At 44.5% G+C, this 19,396-nt stretch overlaps 1 non-coding gene across 1 annotated transcript; it reads left to right on the top strand.

The window, feature by feature from the left end:
• Positions 1-8,154: 8,154 nt before the first annotated feature.
• On the top strand, positions 8,155-8,229 carry Trnas-cga. The gene has a single exon. It is a non-coding gene; the product is annotated as a tRNA-Ser (tRNA).
• The last annotated feature ends 11,167 nt before the right edge of the window (positions 8,230-19,396 follow it).

Here is a 19,396-nt window from a genome sequence, read left to right as displayed (position 1 = left end):
CTACATAGAAAACAGAGAACAAATACATCTATTTAAGAATCGCGATCGCGTTGTGCAGACTTGGATAACCCATAAGCATGTATAAACAGATCGCGTATTGAAAGAGCAAATACGTTAATTTGGTATTTCTTAGCGAATCCTTTAGTCAGTGTAGCCAAAGGGCATCGTCGAATATATCAGGCCAACATCGCCTTCGTTAAACTCAGTAAAAACTACACTTCTGGAAATTGAAATAAGAACACCGTGAATTCATTGTCCCAGGAAGGGGAAACTTTATTGACACATTCCTGGGGTCAGATACATCACATGATCACACTGACAGAACCACAGGCACATAGACACAGGCAACAGAGCATGCACAATGTCGGCACTAGTACAGTGTATATCCACCTTTCGCAGCAATGCAGGCTGCTATTCTCCCATGGAGACGATCGTAGAGATGCTGGATGTAGTCCTGTGGAACGGCTTGCCATGCCATTTCCACCTGGCGCCTCAGTTGGACCAGCGTTCGTGCTGGACGTGCAGACCGCGTGAGACGACGCTTCATCCAGTCCCAAACATGCTCAATGGGGGACAGATCTGGAGATCTTGCTGGCCAGGGTAGTTGACTTACACCTTCTAGAGCACGTTGGGTGGCACGGGATACATGCGGACGTGCATTGTCCTGTTGGAACAGCAAGTTCCCTTGCCGGTCTAGGAATGGTAGAACGATGGGTTCGATGACGGTTTGGATGTACCGTGCACTATTCAGTGTCCCCTCGACGATCACCAGTGGTGTACGGCCAGTGTAGGAGATCGCTCCCCACACCATGATGCCGGGTGTTGGCCCTGTGTGCCTCGGTCGTATGCAGTCCTGATTGTGGCGCTCACCTGCACGGCGCCAAACATGCATACGACCATTATTGGCACCAAGGCAGAAGCGACTCTCATCGCTGAAGACGACACGTCTCCATTCGTCCCTCCATTCACGCCTGTCGCGACACCACTGGAGGCGGGCTGCACGATGTTGGGGCGTGAGCGGAAGACGGCCTAACGGTGTGCGGGACCGTAGCCCAGCTTCATGGAGACGGTTGCGAATGGTCCTCGCCGATACCCCAGGAGCAACAGTGTCCCTAATTTGCTGGGAAGTGGCGGTGCGGTCCCCTACGGCATTGCGTAGGATCCTACGGTCTTGCATCCGTGCGTCGCTGCGGTCCGGTCCCAGGTCGACGGGCACGTGCACCTTCCGCCGACCACTGGCGACAACATCGATGTACTGTGGAGACCTCACGCCCCACGTGTTGAGCAATTCGGCGGTACGTCCACCCGGCCTCCCGCATGCCCACTATACGCCCTCGCTCAAAGTCCGTCAACTGCACATACGGTTCACGTCCACGCTGTCGCGGCATGCTACCAGTGTTAAACACTGCGATGGAGCTCCGTATGCCACGGCAAACTGGCTGACACTGATGGCGGCGGTGCACAAATGCTGCGCAGCTAGCGCCATTCGACGGCCAACACCGCGGTTCCTGGTGTGTCCGCTGTGCCGTGCGTGTGATCATTGCTTGTACAGCCCTCTCGCTGTGTCCGGAGCAAGTATGGTGGGTCTGACACACCGGTGTCAATGTGTTCTTTTTTCCATTTCCAGGAGTGTAGAAATACTGAGTTTAACGAAGGTGATGTTGGCCTGATATATTCGACGACGCCCTTTGGGTACACTGACTAAAGGATTCTTCTAAGAAATACCAAATTAATGTATTTGCTCTTTCAATAGGCGATCTGTTCATACATGACAGAAACAAGTTTTAAATGAACACATTAATTTATTCAATTAAAACACAAACGCAAAATGCACCAGTCTATGAAAGGACTTGATTTGTCACAAATCTGCCCTGCATGAAGCTACTTGAGACGGAGGAGGAACAGAGTTACGTTTAATATCCCGTCGGCAAGGAGATCATTACAGACGGAGTACCCACCGTAATCGTAATTGACGATGTCGTTGGGTCAGCAGGTGAACACACACAAGCGGTTTGCTTCGGAGCTCGATTTTCAACGATGTATGATGAGCGGTGTGCGCTGAAATACCTGTGCGTGCGCCAGCGTTGTGCTCTTGCAGTGGAGATGCCACAGATCACTGTCTGTCGTACTTTACTGAGCGGACAAGCCTCCGAAATCAACGTTCTCTGAAGAGTCGAGGACATCCAACTATTTAGCGCCTTGTTGAACTTTCGCTGTGCATCTACCTGTAGATACTCACGACAGTAGCACGTGAACATTCGATCAGCTTTGCCGTCTTCGAGATACTCGTTCACAGGCTCTGCATAAAAATAACCTGCTCCGCGTAATAACAACCTGTTCTGGGTATTAATAACCTGCCTTTTCTCAAAGTCGGTTACCCCAGTGTCAATATCTTTGCTAGAATGATCCGCCGTCCGTGTCTGCTCCACTCAGATGCTTCGTTAACCACGTCACGTGCCCACAACACCACCAGGTGGTATCCAACGTCGCGGCGGGCAGTGGTCATAATGTGTTAGCTGATCAGTACATTAGCTGTAAACTTTGGTTCACAGCTCTGACTAGTAACGCTAGCGCTGCCGGATCTAAGCTACGACTGCGCTGCCAACTTAAGATCATGAATGGGGCGAGGGGCGCTAGGCTCTGACGTAAGCAGACATTCAGCAGCAGTGTCTTCGCCGACGGTTCTCATTTGTGGCTGCGTCTCGCAGCTACTGTCCTTAGCTTGTGGTTCTGAAGTGTGGTACCAACTGGAACCTGGAACCTCACTCTTACAACGACACCGAATAAACATTGCCTCTAAAGTGCATACTTTGGGAGCTGTGAGCATTAGTTCGTCTTTGGTGCCATGATACTTTCGTCTTGTACTGAAAAAGTGCTCGTAGCTCTCAAGGTATGCATCTTACAGCTTATGTTTACTCGACTTTTTTCTTGTTTTGGTCCATCGATTACTAATTTATGTTTTAGTTTAATACGTGTGGTCAGTTATCCTAGTGCGTTAATGTGTTTGAGAGAGCGTATGCATTGTGTGTATGTGGGTGGGTGGGTTCCGCTTACCTCTGACAGATAGGAAATTAATCCAACATTTTGATAGAATATACAGTGTATAACGGGTCTATTGGTCACTGAGAACAGTAATGTGAGGGGCAATATTACATCAGTATTTACGTCATTTGCAGACCAATAATTAGAGCTATTACAAGTCGTATATTTTAGGTAAAATAGTCCCCCATTCGGATCTCCGGGCGGGGACTACTCAAGAGGACGTCGTTATCAGGACTGGCGTTCTACGGATCGGAGCGTGGAATGTCAGATCCCTTAATCGGACAGGTAGATTAGAAAATTTAAAAAGGGAAATGGATAGGTTAAAGTTAGATATAGCGGGAATTAGTGAAGTTCGGTGGCAGGAGGAACAAGACTTCTGGTCAGGTGACTACAGGGTTATAAATACAAAATCAAATAGGGGTAAAGCAGGAGTAGGTTTAATAATGAATAAAAAAATAGGAGTGCGGGTAAGCTACTACAAACAGCATAGAGAACGCATTATTGTGGCCAAGATAGACACGAAGCCCACGCCTACTATAGTAGTACAAGTTTATATGCCAACGACCTCTGCAGATGATGAAGAAACTAATGAAACTTATGATGAGATAAAATAAATTATTCAGGTAGTGAAGGGAGACGAAAATTTAATAGTCATGGGTGACTGGAATTCGAGAGTAGGAAAAGGGAGAGAAGGAAACATAGGAGGTGAATATGAATTGGGGGTAAGAAATGAAAGAGGAAGCCGCCTTGTAGAATTTTGCACAGAGCACAACTTAATCATAGCTAACACTTGGTTCAAGAATCACAAAAGAAGGTTGTATACCTGGAAGAACCCTGGAGACACTAAAAGGATTCAGATAGATTATATAATGGTAAGACAGAGATTTAGGAACCAGGTTTTAAATTGTAAGACATTTCCAGGGACAGATGTGGACTCTGACCACAGGCTATTGGTTATGAACTGTAGCTTAAAACTAAAGAAACTGCAAAAACGTGGGATTTTAAGGAGATGAAACCTGGATAAAGAACCAGAGGTTGTACAGAGTTTCAGGGAGAGCATAAGAGAACAATTGACAGGAATGGGGGAAAGAAATACAGTAGAAGAAGAATGGGTAGCTTTGAGAGATGAAGTAGTGAAGGCAACAGAGGACCTAGTAGGTAAAAAGACGAGGGCTAGGAGAAATCCTTGGGTAACAGAAGAAATACTGAATTTAATTGATGAAAGGAGAAAATATAAAAATGTAGTAAATGAAGCAGGCAAAAAGGAATACAAACGTCTCAAAAACGAGATCGACAGGAAGTGCAAAATGGCTAAGCAGGGATGGCTAGAGCACAAATGTAGAGTGTTATCTCACCAGGGTTAAGATGCATACTGCCTACAGGAAAATTAAAGAGACCTTTGGAGAAAAGAGAACCACTTGTATGAATATCAAGGGCTCCGATGGAAACTCAGTTCTAAGCAAAGAAGGGAAAGTAGAAAGGTGGAAGGAGTATATAGTCTATGCAAGGGCGATGTACTTGAGGACAATCTTATGGAAATGGAAGAGGATGTAGATGAAGATGAAATGGGAGATACGATACTGCGTGGAGAGTTTGACAGAGCTATGAAAGACCTGAGTCGAAACAAGGCCCCAGGAGTAGACAACATTCCATTAGAACTACTGACGGCATTGGGAGAGCCAGTCATGACAAAACTCTACCATCTGGTGAGCAAGATGTATGAGACAGGAAATACCCTCAGACTTCAAGAAGAATATAATAATTCCAATCCCAAAGAAAGCAAGTGCAGACAGATGTGGAAATTACCGAACAATCAGTTTAATAAGTCACAGCTGCAAAATACTAACGCGAATTCTTTACAGACGAATGGAAAAACTGGTAGAAGCCGATCTCAGGGAAGATCAGTTTGGATTCCGTAGAAATGTTGGAACACGTGAGGCAATACTGACCTTACGACTTATCTTAGAAGAAAGATTAAGGAAAGGTAAACCTACGTTTCTAGGATTTGTAGGCTTAGAGGAAACTTTTGACAACGTTGACTGGAATACTCTTTCAAATTCTGAAGGTGGCAGGGGTAAAATACAGGGAGCGAAAGGCTATTTACAATTTCTACAGAAAGCACATGGCAGTTATAAGAGTCGAGAGGCATGAGAGGGAAACAGTGGTTGGGAAGGGAGTGAGACAGGGCTGTAGCCTCTCCCCGATGTTATTCAATCTGTATATTGAGCAACCAGTAAAGGAAACAAAGGAAAAATTCGGAGTAGGTATTAAAATCAGTGGAGAAGAAATAAAAACTTTGAGGTTCACCGATTACATTGTAATTGTGTCAGAGACAGCAAAGGACTTGGAAGAGCTGTTGGACGGAATGGACAGTGTTTTGAAAGGAGGATATAAGATAAACATCAACAAAAGCAAAACGAGAATATGGAATGTAGTCGAATTAAGTCGGGTGATGCTGAGGGAATTAGATTAAGAAATGAGACACTTAAAGTAGTAAAGGAGTTTTGATATTTGGGGAGCAAAATAACTGATGATGGTCGAAGCAGAGAGGATATAAAATGTAGACTGGCAATGGCAAGGAAAGCGTTTCTGATGAAGAGAAATTTGTTAACATCGAGTATAGATTTAAGAGTCAGGAAGTCGTTTCTGAAAGTATTTGTATGGAGTGTAGCCATGTATGGAAGTGAAACATGACGATAAATCGTTTGGAGAAGAAGAGAATAGAAGCTTTCGAAATGTGGCGCTACAGAAGAATGCTGAAGATTAGACGGGTAGATCACATAACCAATGACGAGGTATTGAATAGAATTGGGGAGAAGAGGAGTTTGTGGCACAACTTGACTAGAAGAAGAGACTGGTTGGTAGGACATGTTCCAAGGCATCAAGGGATCACAAATTTAGCATTGGAGGGCAGCGTGGAGGGTAAAAATCGTAGAGGGAGACACTAAGCAGATTCAGAGGTATGTAGGTTGATGTAAGTACTGAGAGATGAAGAAGCTTGCACAGGATAGAGTAGCATGGAGAGCTGCGTCAAACCAGTCTCAGGACTGAAGACCACATCAACAACAACAACATGTTTTAGGCTCGATAGTACGAGTACATCCAAGTATTTGACGCAAAGCAATCCATTAATGCTTGTTTTCCACTGGGAAGAAGTTCAGGTGTTGAAATGTGGGCACGTGGACGGAGAATGGTTAGCCTATAACGACAGGGGTAAACCACTTAGCGGTGCCGTAACCGCCACGCAGAAGACAACAGTTAGTAAATTACATGATATGCTTGCGTGAAGACTGTTCAAAGCCCAGAAAAACCAACCAGCACACATATGTGTACACATATTAATGTACCACGTATAAAAACATCTGCAGTTATACCTGTTACTCCATGTATGTTTATAGAGGGAACGGCCTTTTTCTGACAGGGTACATTCAGAAAAATGGTGGAATAATAGTGTTTTAAACTGACTTACAAAACAGTGGTTCGATTCCTAAGTAATGTTTATGAATGTTGGGCCCTCACTAGGCTGGACTGGTAGAAGAGTAAGGGAATCCGCAAAGCCGAGCAGCGCGTTTCGTCGCCGTTTCCTTTAGCCTGAGGGAGAGAATTAGGGCGACCACAAACGGAGAAGTTTACTGTTGAAACTGGGAGAGAGTATCTTCGGAGTAGAGTCAGCCAACATACTACGTCCACCGGCATATACAGTACCTAATGACCACAACTAAAAAGTCAGAGATATTAGAAAGTTTGTAACAATCCTTCGTACGTGGCATTCGCAAATGGGAAACGAAAGAGGGTGGCGGGGAGGGGTAAGAGAATGAGCTGCACTCACATTCACAAAAAAGCAGAACATCGAACGAATAGAGATAGGACTTTCATATCAAGAAAACATGTAAATTAGAGTGTTCTGCAGAAATGATTATCATTTCTGTTGGCCGTTCGCTGTGGCCGAGTGGTTATAGGCGCTTCATTCTGGAGCCGCGCGACCGCTACGGTTACAGGTTCGAATCCTGCCTCGCGCATGGATGTGTGTAATGTCCTTAGGTTAGTTAGGTTTAAGTAGTTCTAAGTTCTAGGGACACTGATGACCTCAGATGTTAAGTCCCACAGTGCTCAAAGCCATTTGAATTTGAACCATTCCTGTTGCCTTGGTTCAAGATGTGCCCTGTTGCGTAGTAGGCACAGGGTCCGCCATGGGCCCTGATTTGTTCCATGCGTGATGGCATCGATGATTAGTGGCGTTCTGTGGTACAGCCATACACGTTCGATTCCCCTGGTCCCAAAGTTCATCTCTCATGATTGGCATTGGTTGTAGCACTGCACTTGTTGTTTCACCCTACCCCACACATTTTCGATTGGCATCAAGTCTGGTAATGTGCCGGGCCAGCGCAAAAGGCTGACATCCTGTGATACCAAGAAGGCATGTAACTTCCTGGCAGATTAAAACTGTGTGCCCGACCGAGACTCGAACTCGGGACCTTTGCCTTTCGCGGGCAAGTGCCCTACCAACTGAGCTACCGAAGCACGACTCAGGCCCGGTACTCACAGCTTTACTTCTGCCAGTACCTCGTCTCCTACTTTCCAAACTTTACAGAAGCTCTGCCAGGAAGTTTCATATCAGCGCACACTCCGCTGCAGAGTGAAAATCTCATTCTGGAAACATCCCCCAGACTGTGGCTAAGCCATGTCTCCGCAATATCCTTTCTTTCAGGTGTGCTAGTTCGGCAAGGTTCGCAGGAGAGCTTCTGTGAAGTTTGGAAGGTAGGAGACGAGGTACTGGCAGAAGTAGAGCTGTGAGTACCGGGCGTGAGTCGTGCTTCGGTAGCTCAGTTGGTAGAGCACTTGCCCGCGATAGGCAAAGGTCCCGAGTTCGAGTCTCGGTCGGGTACACAGTTTTAATCTGCCAGGAAGTTTCATATCAGCGCACACTCCGCTGCAGAGTGAAAATCTCATTCTGGAAACATCCCCCAGGCTGTGGATAAGCCATGTCTCCGCAATATCCTTTCTTTCAGGAGTGCTAGTTCTGCAATGTTCGCAGGAGAGCTTCTGTGAAGTTTGGAAGGTAGGAGACGAGGTACTGGCAGAAGTAGAGCTGTGAGTACCGGGCGTGAGTTGTGCTTCGGTAGCTCAGTTGGTAGAGCACTTGCCCGCGAAAGGCAAAGGTCCCGAGTTCGAGTCTCGGTCGGGCACACAGTTTTAATCTACCAGGTAGTTTGATATCAGCGCACACTTTGCTGCAGAGTGAAAATCTCATTCAAGAAGGCATGTGTTTGTGCAGCACCATGTTGCATTGTCTTGGGTGTTGGCAGAAAGAGTGCGGCTACGGATCTCTGGATGTCATTCACGTAGGTCACAGTGGTCACATTGCCCTGACCACGCACCAACCGTGATGTATAGTTGTACCCGATAGCACCTCACATCATAAGGCGAGTTGTCGCTGCATGTCTTGTGCGCTTGCAGTGACTGTGATTCCGCTCTCCCTGTCTGCAACAAACCAAATGCGGCCTTCATTTTCAAACAGCCAGATTCGTTTGAAAACATTCCTATCCCCAGTGGCATAGTTCCATACACCATTGTCATTGTAACTTCCCCTTTTTATATTGACTGTTTGTTGATGAATGAAGCTCAGGCTCACGGTGTAATGTTTGTGAGGAAACTCGCAAAAAAGGAATTGTATTGCTGCTCTGTGTTTACGCCGCATGCGTGTTAGTTGTACCGGCTTATTCAGATGAATATTTGCTCTCTGACGTGTACGAGCCTAGGTACACGTAAATGCATACAAACTGATATTATTGCCCTAATTATGATTACAGTATATCTACATCCAGAGTTTGTCTGCTGCGCTCTACGTTGTCGCAGAGATCAATGTTTCATGAGCGCGTAATATTAAATGGGTATATTCACTTTATGTTGGATTATTCTAGTCTATGCACATTCTACCATTTTCTTAAAGAAGTAACCTTTATTTCAGATGGGTGGAATTCAGCCAAAGAGTTTACAGCAAGATCCAGATTATTTACTTTCACGCAGTTTAGGTATATTCCTCACAGCTTACACTATTAATCACTTCCTATCAGTTGAACTATTAATTGTCTATCGCATTGGGTCTAACTTCAGTCCTTCGTGGATAATAATCAAATTAAGACAATATATTCGGTTATTTTTCTAGCTTGAATTACTTCAAAGGTACTGCTGATTTACCTCTTTCAGTTTTTAATCATTTCTAGCAAATCTCAGATCTTCAAATGGAACAAACAATCTCGTGTCGCCTACCAATGTTACGTACGAGCGCAAAAGTTCAGTTACGACACGACAAGGCAAGCGCCAGAAGCACATGAACAACGTACGACTTTAGCTTCTGTTTTTCGCAGTGTCCTTGAAGAGTACTCACAAGGAGTATTCTTTGAGGTCACTTGTTCGTGATCTACAAGTCTACCACTTTGCGATCTACTATTATTTTATCTTGAAGCTAATGGATTCTATTTCTTTTTTATTTATTTTCAAAACATTAAGTTACTTTGAAAATCTCTTCGGGTTTGCTGCCGGATCCTAAAATCAACTTGATATTTCGGCGGTCCAACTGGTCGCCATCTTCAGGAAAATGCTGCTTCTGCTGATGAGTCCCGCTGAGAACTGACGCCAGGTTGCAAATCGACGTCCTATATAGGCCACCGTTGAGTACACGGCGCATGCGCCGCCCATCACGGTTTCTGCCCTCCAAGAAAGGGAGATGGCGCCGCCCTTAGTGGAGCACTGCTGGCAAAGATATATCGCACTCAGGGCCGCACCGAAGAACGTTCAGTTTTGATGCGAGATAATACAGGATTCCACGTCTTGCTAAGAGGAAATCCATTGTCTCTGTTGATTAAATTATCAGCCAACCAAATTTCAATCGCCTCTTTATAGACACTGTTCCAGAAACCGGAAATGTTGGCAACTACCACAGTTTCACCAAATTTCATACTGTGTCACTCATTTAAGCAGTGTTCTGCTACTGCCGATTTTTCCGGTTGTTGTATCCTCGTACGAAGACGATGTTCCACACACCTGTCATGCACTGTGCGAATCGAACGGCCAATGTAAGCTTTCCCACATTGACACGGAATTTTGTACACACCGGGTTTGATGAAACTGTGGTAGTTGCCAACATTTCCGGTTTCTGGAACAGTGTCTATAAAGAGGCGATTGAAATTAGGTTGGCTGATAATTTAATCAACAGAGACAATGGGTTTCCTCTTAGCAAGACGTGGAATCCTGTATTGTCTCGCATCAAAACTGAACGTTCTTCGGTGCGGCCTTGATTGCGATATATAGTTGCCAGCAGTGTTTCACTAAGGGCGGCGCCACCTCCCTGTTTTGGAAGGCAGCAACCGTGATGGGCGGCGCATGCGCCGTGCACTGAACGGTGGCCTATGTAGGACGTCGATTTGCAATCTGGCGTCAGTTCTCAGCGGGACTCATCAGCAGAAGCAGCATTTTCCTGAAGATGGCGACCAGTTGGATGGCCGAAATATCAAGTTGATTTTAGGATCCGGCAGCAAACCCGAAGAGACTTTCAAGACTTATTACACCGGGAAAGCCTAAGTAATCACATTAAGTTACTTTGCTACCAAGATTCCTTTCTATTTTTATATTATTTTCTTTTCAATCTCCTTGCTACTAGTCATGCAGTGTTAGTACACAGGGACTTTGTTTTTCTTTTTATGAAATTTGGATCTGGGGCTTGGGGCTTGTATTGGAGTGTGAGGACTAGATTTATATTTTTCATTTTTTGCGTCCAAACGGTAGCGGCGTTACACTGTCCAGCATGTCTCTGTAGATTTGTCAAAGTTAGGTAGATAAATAGTGGATGTGCACGTAAACCATGTAATAAACGGCGGCGGACTGTCCCCCCTGATAGTCTCCAACGTCTTTATCTGTACCACTATTGCACCAGACTACAGTCTGGAACCGCGCGACCGCTACGCTCGCAGATTCGAATCCTGCCTCGGACATGGACTTGTGTGATGTCCTTAGGTTAGTTAGGTTTAAGTAGTTCTAAGTTCTAGGGGCTGATGACCTTGGAAGTTAAGTCCCATAGTGCTCAGAGCCATTTGAACCAACCACTATTGCGCCAGAGCCGACGAGGACGCAGATCTGTTCTTCAATGCCATTGGGATGAGGTTTAGATCTTCTCGGGGGTGGTCTGGGAGGTACGACCTGACTCATCTCGCCGTGTTCTACGGCCTTCATGGACCATTCTGCACCCAACTATTTCACTGACGATACACTTCGTCCTACACGAGCAGCAGTTTCTCGAATACGCATTCTCTCATGCCAATTATGTGGCGTCCTTCAAACAGACTGATATGAAAGTACGATTCGCACATATACCTTCGATTGATCCTGCACGATTGCTCAAGTCACACTGACCACTTACCTTTGCTTTACAGCGACAACGACAGCCGCAGTTGCTGTGTCGTGATATCGACGTACACATTAAACCCGCGGGCCAATATGGTTCAAATGGTAATCATTTCTGTAGAACATACTAATCTACATGTCCTCTCAATAAGAAAGCCCTATCTCTAGTCGTTCAATGGGTTCTGCCTTTTTTCTGAACATGAATGTAGTATTAACAGAGGAGCCGTCAGTCACTCATCTAACGATGGATTGCGCAGTATGGACGTAGATACAATCGCCTGGCACTAGAGTTGGACGACCAACTCTGACGCTCACGCAGTCACTAATCGGCCACGCGGCGAAACGGACACATTCGCACGATTCCGCGTCAACTTAGCACAACGGCCGATGAAATTTTTCGCTGCGGAATGCTTTTTGAAACGTCGCTTCATTTCACCATTGATTTATGTACGGTCGTCACGACGTGATGGAGAGAGAAAAATTGTTATCGAGTGGAACAGAAAATTCCACTTTATCGGGCTGGCTGTGCTGAGTGCAGCTGTTTTCCCCCTGCCGCCGCGACGGGTGCAAGGCGGAGAGCCGAGAGCGGCTGTCAAAAACTTTTTTCGACTGACGCTGCGTGTTTGTCACGCAGTACGCGCCGGTGGTCTTGTCTTTCCCGCTGTGAGCACGGCCCAGCGACTACGCATGTGGGATGCCGGCGCCCCTGATGCTTTCTGTCAGCCGCGCCTGAAATGAGAACTGTCACTTCTGGGACACACATCCGGCAGAGCGAACAGCTATAGAGATCACAGCTGCAGCGTCGTTCCGGGAGGTCTGCATGACGCGGCCTGTTGTTATTGTTCCTCAGTTCGAAAGTTATTCAGGAATACGTCTTTTTATTCCATACGAGTAGTCTGTAACTGGAAAGAGTCCCCGAGGTCATGGGTAGGCAATGTCTCCGCTGTATCTTTTCTACAAGAAGTTCTAATCCCTCAAGGTATGTTGGATAACTCCTGTGAAGTGCGCCTCGGTAGCTGCGCGATCAGCGCGGCAGATTGTTAATAGAAGAGGTCCGGTTGCGATTCCCGGCAGGTCGGAGATTTCCTCCGCTTGGGGGCTAGGCGAGGTGTTGTGTTGTACTTGTCGTCGTAACTGGTACGAAAATCGACTCCAATACACTATCGTATCTTCTTTAGCTTGTGCCTTTTCCCGTGGCCGGATGCCCTTCCTGCTGCCACCCCATACCCCCCGGGACAGAATAAGTGTACCCCAACAGTCTGCGTCTAGTATAATCCATGGAATAGTGCGAATGTGTTCAGATGTCTACGAGCCGTATAACTGAGGCGGGACGTGGGGACCAGCCCGGCATTCACCTAGTGGGATGTGGAAAACCGCCTAAAAACCACATCTAGGCTGGCCGGCACACGGGCCTTCGTCATTAAGCCGCTGGGCGGATTCGATCCGGGGCCGGCGCGCCTACCTGAGTTGAGGAAGCAGCGCATTAGCGCTCTCGGCTAACCTGGCGGTTACCAATACACTATCGTATATCCTTTCAAATACTGAGATGTCTGAATGGACACAACCTGAAAGCGAATAAATCGAAAAGAAATATCCCTCCTGCTGTCTGAAAGTGTAAAATTATGGGAGCAGGTCTTGGGTATTTCTTGAATAGGTCAATCAGTAGGGCACTTGCCTGCAAAAGGCAAAGGTCGCACTTTGAGTCCCAATCCAGCACGGAGTTTTATCAGTCACTCAGTTTCATATCAGTGTACACTCCGCTGCAGAGTGAAAATTCATTCTCTTTCATTTCCGCCAATGATCTCAAAACTTTTGGTCCTTAAACTACATGTTACAGTCATTAATGACAATATTCCGACCTACAGCAAATGGTGGAAAATTATATACAACTACTGAACAGATTAAGTTGGAAATTGGTAGTAAGTTCTATGGGACCAAACTGCTACAGTCATCGGTCCCTAGGCTTACACACTACTTAATCTAACTTAAATTAACTTACATTAAGGACAACACACACACACACACACACACACACACACACACACACACACACACACATGTCGACGGGAGGACTCGAACCTCCGCCTCCTACGGGGGGAGTTGCGTGAACCGTGGCAAGGTGCCCTAGACCGCACGGACAGATTGAGTCTTAGAACAACAAAATATAGCATAACGAAAAACTATTACTTTCATCGGTATCAAAACATGCGTTTAAAATATTTCGAGGTACGCCTGTTTTATAACTTTTCCTAAAACAATAAAGCCATAGTGACATCACCACAAAATACACACAAAATCAGCATAGCATCGTCGTACATACTTAAAATTTGGTGTAAACTAGGCCACAGTTGTGGCAGAGTCATACCATATCTATCGTTGCTGGTCTTAACAAACAGTAATGCAGTAGCCACAACGAATGTTTGTGCCGTGAGTTCGTTAGACGTCGCTACTGTAGGTCTATATATATATATATATATATTTGTCAATTACAAAAATTGTACTTTGTGCAATAAGTCAAGGGAGCAATAGGTAAACTCTATATTCGGCTTACCAAAAATATATTAGTACAGTGAGAAAGTGAAACAACGAGAAACGCGAATAAAGTTAAATTTGAAATAGTTAAAACGATTTTGTGATTATATATGATTTTGAGACGCACTTGTAGTCGTTTTAGATAAAAGTAATAACATACAGAAGCACAAGCTTATGAAGCTAATTAAATAACGTAAAGTTGATACAATAACTACGGAGAGAAACGAAAAAAAAACAAAGGACTAAAATAATTGATCAGCTACATCTGTTGGCTTAGCCACCGCAATGCAGCATAGGGGATAAGTCGGAGGAACTTAACTGCCAAAAGACCTGAAGTACCCTGCAACACGCCGTTCCAAGGAAAGAATAATAAAATTGTAACAGTCACTTAATAAGATTATCTTCCTACTGAGTTGTATTACATAAACAGAGAAGGGTTAATCAAACGCGAGAGTAAAATGGAAAACAAATGGTTCAGATGGCTCTGAGCACTATGGGACTTAACTTCTGAGGTCATCAGTCCCCTAGAACATAGAACTACTTAAACCTAACTAACCTAAGGACATCACACACATCCATGCCCGAGGCAGGATTCGAACATGCGACCGTAGCAGTCGCGCGGTTCCAGACTGAACCGCCTAGAACCGCTCGTCCACACCACTCGGCAGTAAAACGAAAAACCGAAGGAAACAGAACAAATGTGTGATGCAGTTTACGCCACGTAACGCCACGGCAAGATAAACAAACGAGAGGCGTTCAGTCATTAATGTAAAACGTTGTCAAAGAAAGCAAAGTAGGCATTGGGTTCATAATCGCGTTGCCCTTTGAGCATTTTTACCAGATCCTGGCTTTTGATTTATAAATTTCAAGTTGTTCTAATAAATCGACAGCACGGCCTTTTTGCGCTCTGTGAAAAATAATCGTACTTTTCTTCAGTGCTCCCAATACTATGGCAGATTTCTACGAAGTCCAACGGAAAAGCAGTATTCTTACTTGCCTGTAAACACTCCTTAAACCATAAAAGAGCGGCCGGCTTTCCCGATATAATACAGGATGTTTATAGTTAAATTTCAACTTTCAAACCGCTGTAGAAATAACACCATTGGTCAGAATGACGTCAAATTGTAACGGAATATTATCGAAGAAGGGGGGGAAATGTATTGCAAAAGAAAAATGACAGTTATAAAATGTAGCAATAGATGGCAGTGTAAGCATCATAGTTTAATAGTGGTCGACAAGAAACGACAAATGAATCATACAACAATGCCTAAGGTGTGAGTTCGACGTTAAACAAACTGCACTACTCAGTGTGCATGGGTAGGCAGGTGCGATAGTGTTAGTTATGTAAGTCCATCCACTACGGCAAGATCTATCACATCGGATGGGAAAAATCGGTTTCTAATTGTTATGAGGCCAAAAACCGCATAAAAAGCATTAATCACATTGGTTTTTAATTGTCCTGAGGCCAAAAACTGCATAAAAAGCATCAATCACAACGGCTTTCAATTGTCCTGAGACCAAAATCCTCACTCAAAATCAAATTATTATTTCCGTGTGACTGGCACAAAACATGTTCAATAAGCGGTGCACCGTTTTCTGCAACAAGTTGAAATAGACAAATAGTATAATCCACAACCGATCGAAGTGTTTCCGGGGTCAGGTTCAGAAGGTGTTGCGCAATACGTGCCTTCAATGCAGCTAAGTTTGCAATTGGAACACTGAAGGCAAAATCTTTCAGATAGCCCCACAGCCAGTAGTCACACGGGTTAAGATCAGGCGATCGGGACGGCTAGGCTCTAAGGAAATAGCGGTTCAGTAGCTGCTTAACTGGATTTGCAGTGTGCGGAGGTACAACGGCTTGTATAAAAATGATCCCATTCACACATCCACGCTGTTGAAGAGGTGGAATAACGTGGTTGAGCAAAAGTGCTTAACAGTGACGGTGCAGGTAACAGGACCGGAAGCACCTGTCTCTTCGAAAGAACATGGCCCTGTGACAAATGATGCCGTAAACCCGCACCGCACAGTGATATTTCCAGGATGCCGTGGTACCCGGTGATTTGCGTGTGGATTTTCCGTTCCCCATACTCGACAATTCCGTGTATTGACATCCTGTCAGATGGAAGTGGGCTTCGTCTGCCCGCAAAATCTTCCATGACCAATCATTGTACACTTCGATGCGAGCAAGACATTCTAAAGGAAAGCTCTCTCTTGCCGGCAGGTCAACTGGAAACACGTCCACATCGGTAATTTTGAATGGACAGCAAAGAAGGATGTTTTGTAGGATTTTACGCACCGTGCTCACGGGTATGTCCAATGTTCGGGCAACTTCCGTGCACTACATATTTGCACACCACCACTCGTCTCCTCTTGCATTGCTGTGGCCACTGCTTCCACTGACATCGAATCAATTCGTTTCTTACCAGGTTACACACCAAAAGAACCCGTCTTTTCGAATTTCCGAATCATTTTCTCCAGACCAACGACAGTCATCGGACCAATGCCTTTTTTCAAACCCTTCAGTCTCCGGAACTTCTGCAGAGCGATGTGTGCACAATCATCATTCTTGTAATGCAGCTTTACAGAGTGCGATCCTGCATTGAGACAGTCATGGCGAACGTCGCAGACGCGAAAGACGGAAAAGCTGTGTACCCGGCGTGTTTGTACAAACTTCATTGGGTCAAGCGCTTGAGAGTTGTTTTCATTTACGTATGCTGACACATACAGCGCCATCTATATGCCAGTTTTCACACTTTTTTAACTTCTTCCATACGTTTTCCCCCTTCTTCGATCATATTCCTTTACAATTTGACGTCATTTTGACCAGTGGTGTTGATTCTACAGCGTTTTGAAAGTTTACTTTAAATGTAATCACCTGTACACATCACAATTGTTACAGCCGATCGTGTATACACCTCATCCGTCAAAATTGTCGTGTGCACTTCTGAAATAACGTTTTATGCAAAGGTGTAAGGCGTTGTTATCTTGAAAACCTCTTTTTACTTTAGACTTTCTAAAACACTTCTCTATTTCCTGGGATATATTGTCCTGAAATTTTCATTCCTTCATTGTTAATAATGGGTACTGGTTCGGTGTGTGTTTGCCTGCTATTTGGTTTTTTTTTCTTTAGCCTATTATGCAGGAGTGCAGCGAAGCTAAGACGAAATGGCTGCCTGAAAAATTTAAAGAAATCGAAAAAAAATGATTGTCGGAAGGACTGACTCAGCATACAGGAAAGTCAAAACAGCCTTCGGTGAAATTAAAAGCAAATGTGGTAAATTAAGATTGCAACTGGAATTCTACTTTTAAATGCAGATGAGAGAAATGATAGGTGGAAAGAGTACGTTGAAGGGATGAATAACGTTCCATCTGAATTTCTAAAATCATTGGGGGGGAGTGGCTACTAAACGACTATTCATGTTGGTTTGTAGAATGTGTGTGTCTAGCAACGTATCGTCTGACTTTCAGAAAAATATCATCTACAACATTCTGAAGACTGCAAGAACTGACAAGAGCGAGAATTATCGCACAATCAGCTTAACAGCTCACGCACCCGAGTTGCTCACAAGAACAATATACAGAAGAATGGAAAAGAAAGTTGAGTGTGTTTTAGATGACGATCAGTTTGGCTTTAGGAAAGGTAAAGACACGTGAGAGGCAATTCTGGAGTTGCGGTTAATAATGGAAGCAAGACTAAAAAAAATCAAGGATTTGTCGACCTGGAATAAGCGTTCGACAATGTAAAATGGTGCAAGGTGTTCGAAATTCTGAAAGAAGTAGGGAGACGGATCATGTACAACATACAACAGCCAAGAGGAAATAATGAGTGGACGACCAAGAACGAAGTGCTCGTATTAAAAAGAGTGTAAGACAAGGCTGTGGTCTTTCGCCCCTACTTTACAGTGAAACATGGACTGTGAGAAAACCGGAACAGAAGAGAAGCGAAGCATTTAAGATGTGATGCTACAGACGAATGTTGAAAATTAGTTGGACTGATAAGGTAAGGAATGAGGACGTTCTGCGCAGAATCGGAGAGGAAAGAAAAACGTGGAAAACACTGATAAGGAGAAGGGACAGGATGATATGACATCTGTGAAGACGTAAGTGAATGACTTCCATGGCACTAGAGGGGTCTGTAGAGGGCAAAAATTGAAGAGGAAGACAGAGATTGGAATACATCCAGCAAATAATTGAGAATGTAGGTTGCAAGTGCTATTCTGGGATGAAGAGGTTAGCACAGGAGAGGAATTCGTGACGGGCCGCATCAAACCAGTCGAGAAGACCAATGACCTAAAAAAAAAAGGCTATATTTCCCTCTGTGTGTATATGTGCTACTGAAAGAGTGCAACTTTGCCATGGAATTTATACACACAGAGAGAAATATAGGCTTTATATACCTTATCAGTCCACCTAATTTTCAACATTCGTCTGTAGCATCACATCTCAAATGCTTCGCTTCTCTTCTGTTCCGGTTTTCCCACAGTCCATGTTTCACTACCATACAATGCTGTACTCCAGACGTACAGTCTCAGAAATTTCTCCCTCAAATTACGACCTATAGCCAGGAATGCGCTTTTTTCCATTGCTAGTTAGATTATGAAGTGCTTCTTGCTTCGTCCATCATTTATTTTACTGCCCAGGAAGGAGATTTCCTTAACTTCATCGGGACCATCAATCCTGATGAGTTTCTCGCTGTTCACATTTCTCCTACTTCTCATTACTTTCGTCTTTCTTCGATATGTGCTCAATCCATATTCTGTACTTATTAGATTGTTCATCCAATCAGCTGATCCTGTAATTCTTCTTCACTTTCACTCAGGATATAAATGTCATCAGCGAATCCTGTCACTGATATCCATTCGCCTTCAATTTTTATTCCACTCCTGAACTTTTCTTTTATTTCCATCATTACTTCTTCGATCTACAGATTGAACAGCAACGACCAACGACTACATCTCTGTCTTACACCCTTTATAATACGTGCACATCGATCTTGGTCGTCCACTCTTATTATTCTCTCCTGTCTCTTGTATATATTGTATATTACGTCTCTCTCCCTATAGCTCACCGCTCTGTTTCTCAGAATTTCGGACATCTTGCATCATGTTACATTGCCGAACGCTTTTTCCGAGTCGACAGGTACTATGAACGGGTCTTTATTTTTCTTTAGTCTTGCTTCCGCAACGTCAGAACTGCCTCTCTGGTGCCTTTACTTTTCCTAAAGCCAAACCGATTGTCGTCTAGCACATCCTCAATTTTCTTTTTCATTCTTCTGTATATTATTCTTGGCAGCAAGTTGGATGCATGAGCTGTTAACGTGATTGTGCGATAATTCTACCACTTGTCGGCTGTTGCAGTCTTTGGAATTGTGTGGCTGTTATTTTTTCGAAAGTCAGATGTTATGTCGCCAGACTCATACATT

Source organism: Schistocerca piceifrons, chromosome 9, assembly GCF_021461385.2.
Source record: "Schistocerca piceifrons isolate TAMUIC-IGC-003096 chromosome 9, iqSchPice1.1, whole genome shotgun sequence".
Classification (NCBI taxonomy): domain Eukaryota; kingdom Metazoa; phylum Arthropoda; class Insecta; order Orthoptera; family Acrididae; genus Schistocerca; species Schistocerca piceifrons.
Note: the sequence above shows the minus strand (reverse complement) of the source record. Positions and strands in the feature narration are given on the sequence as shown.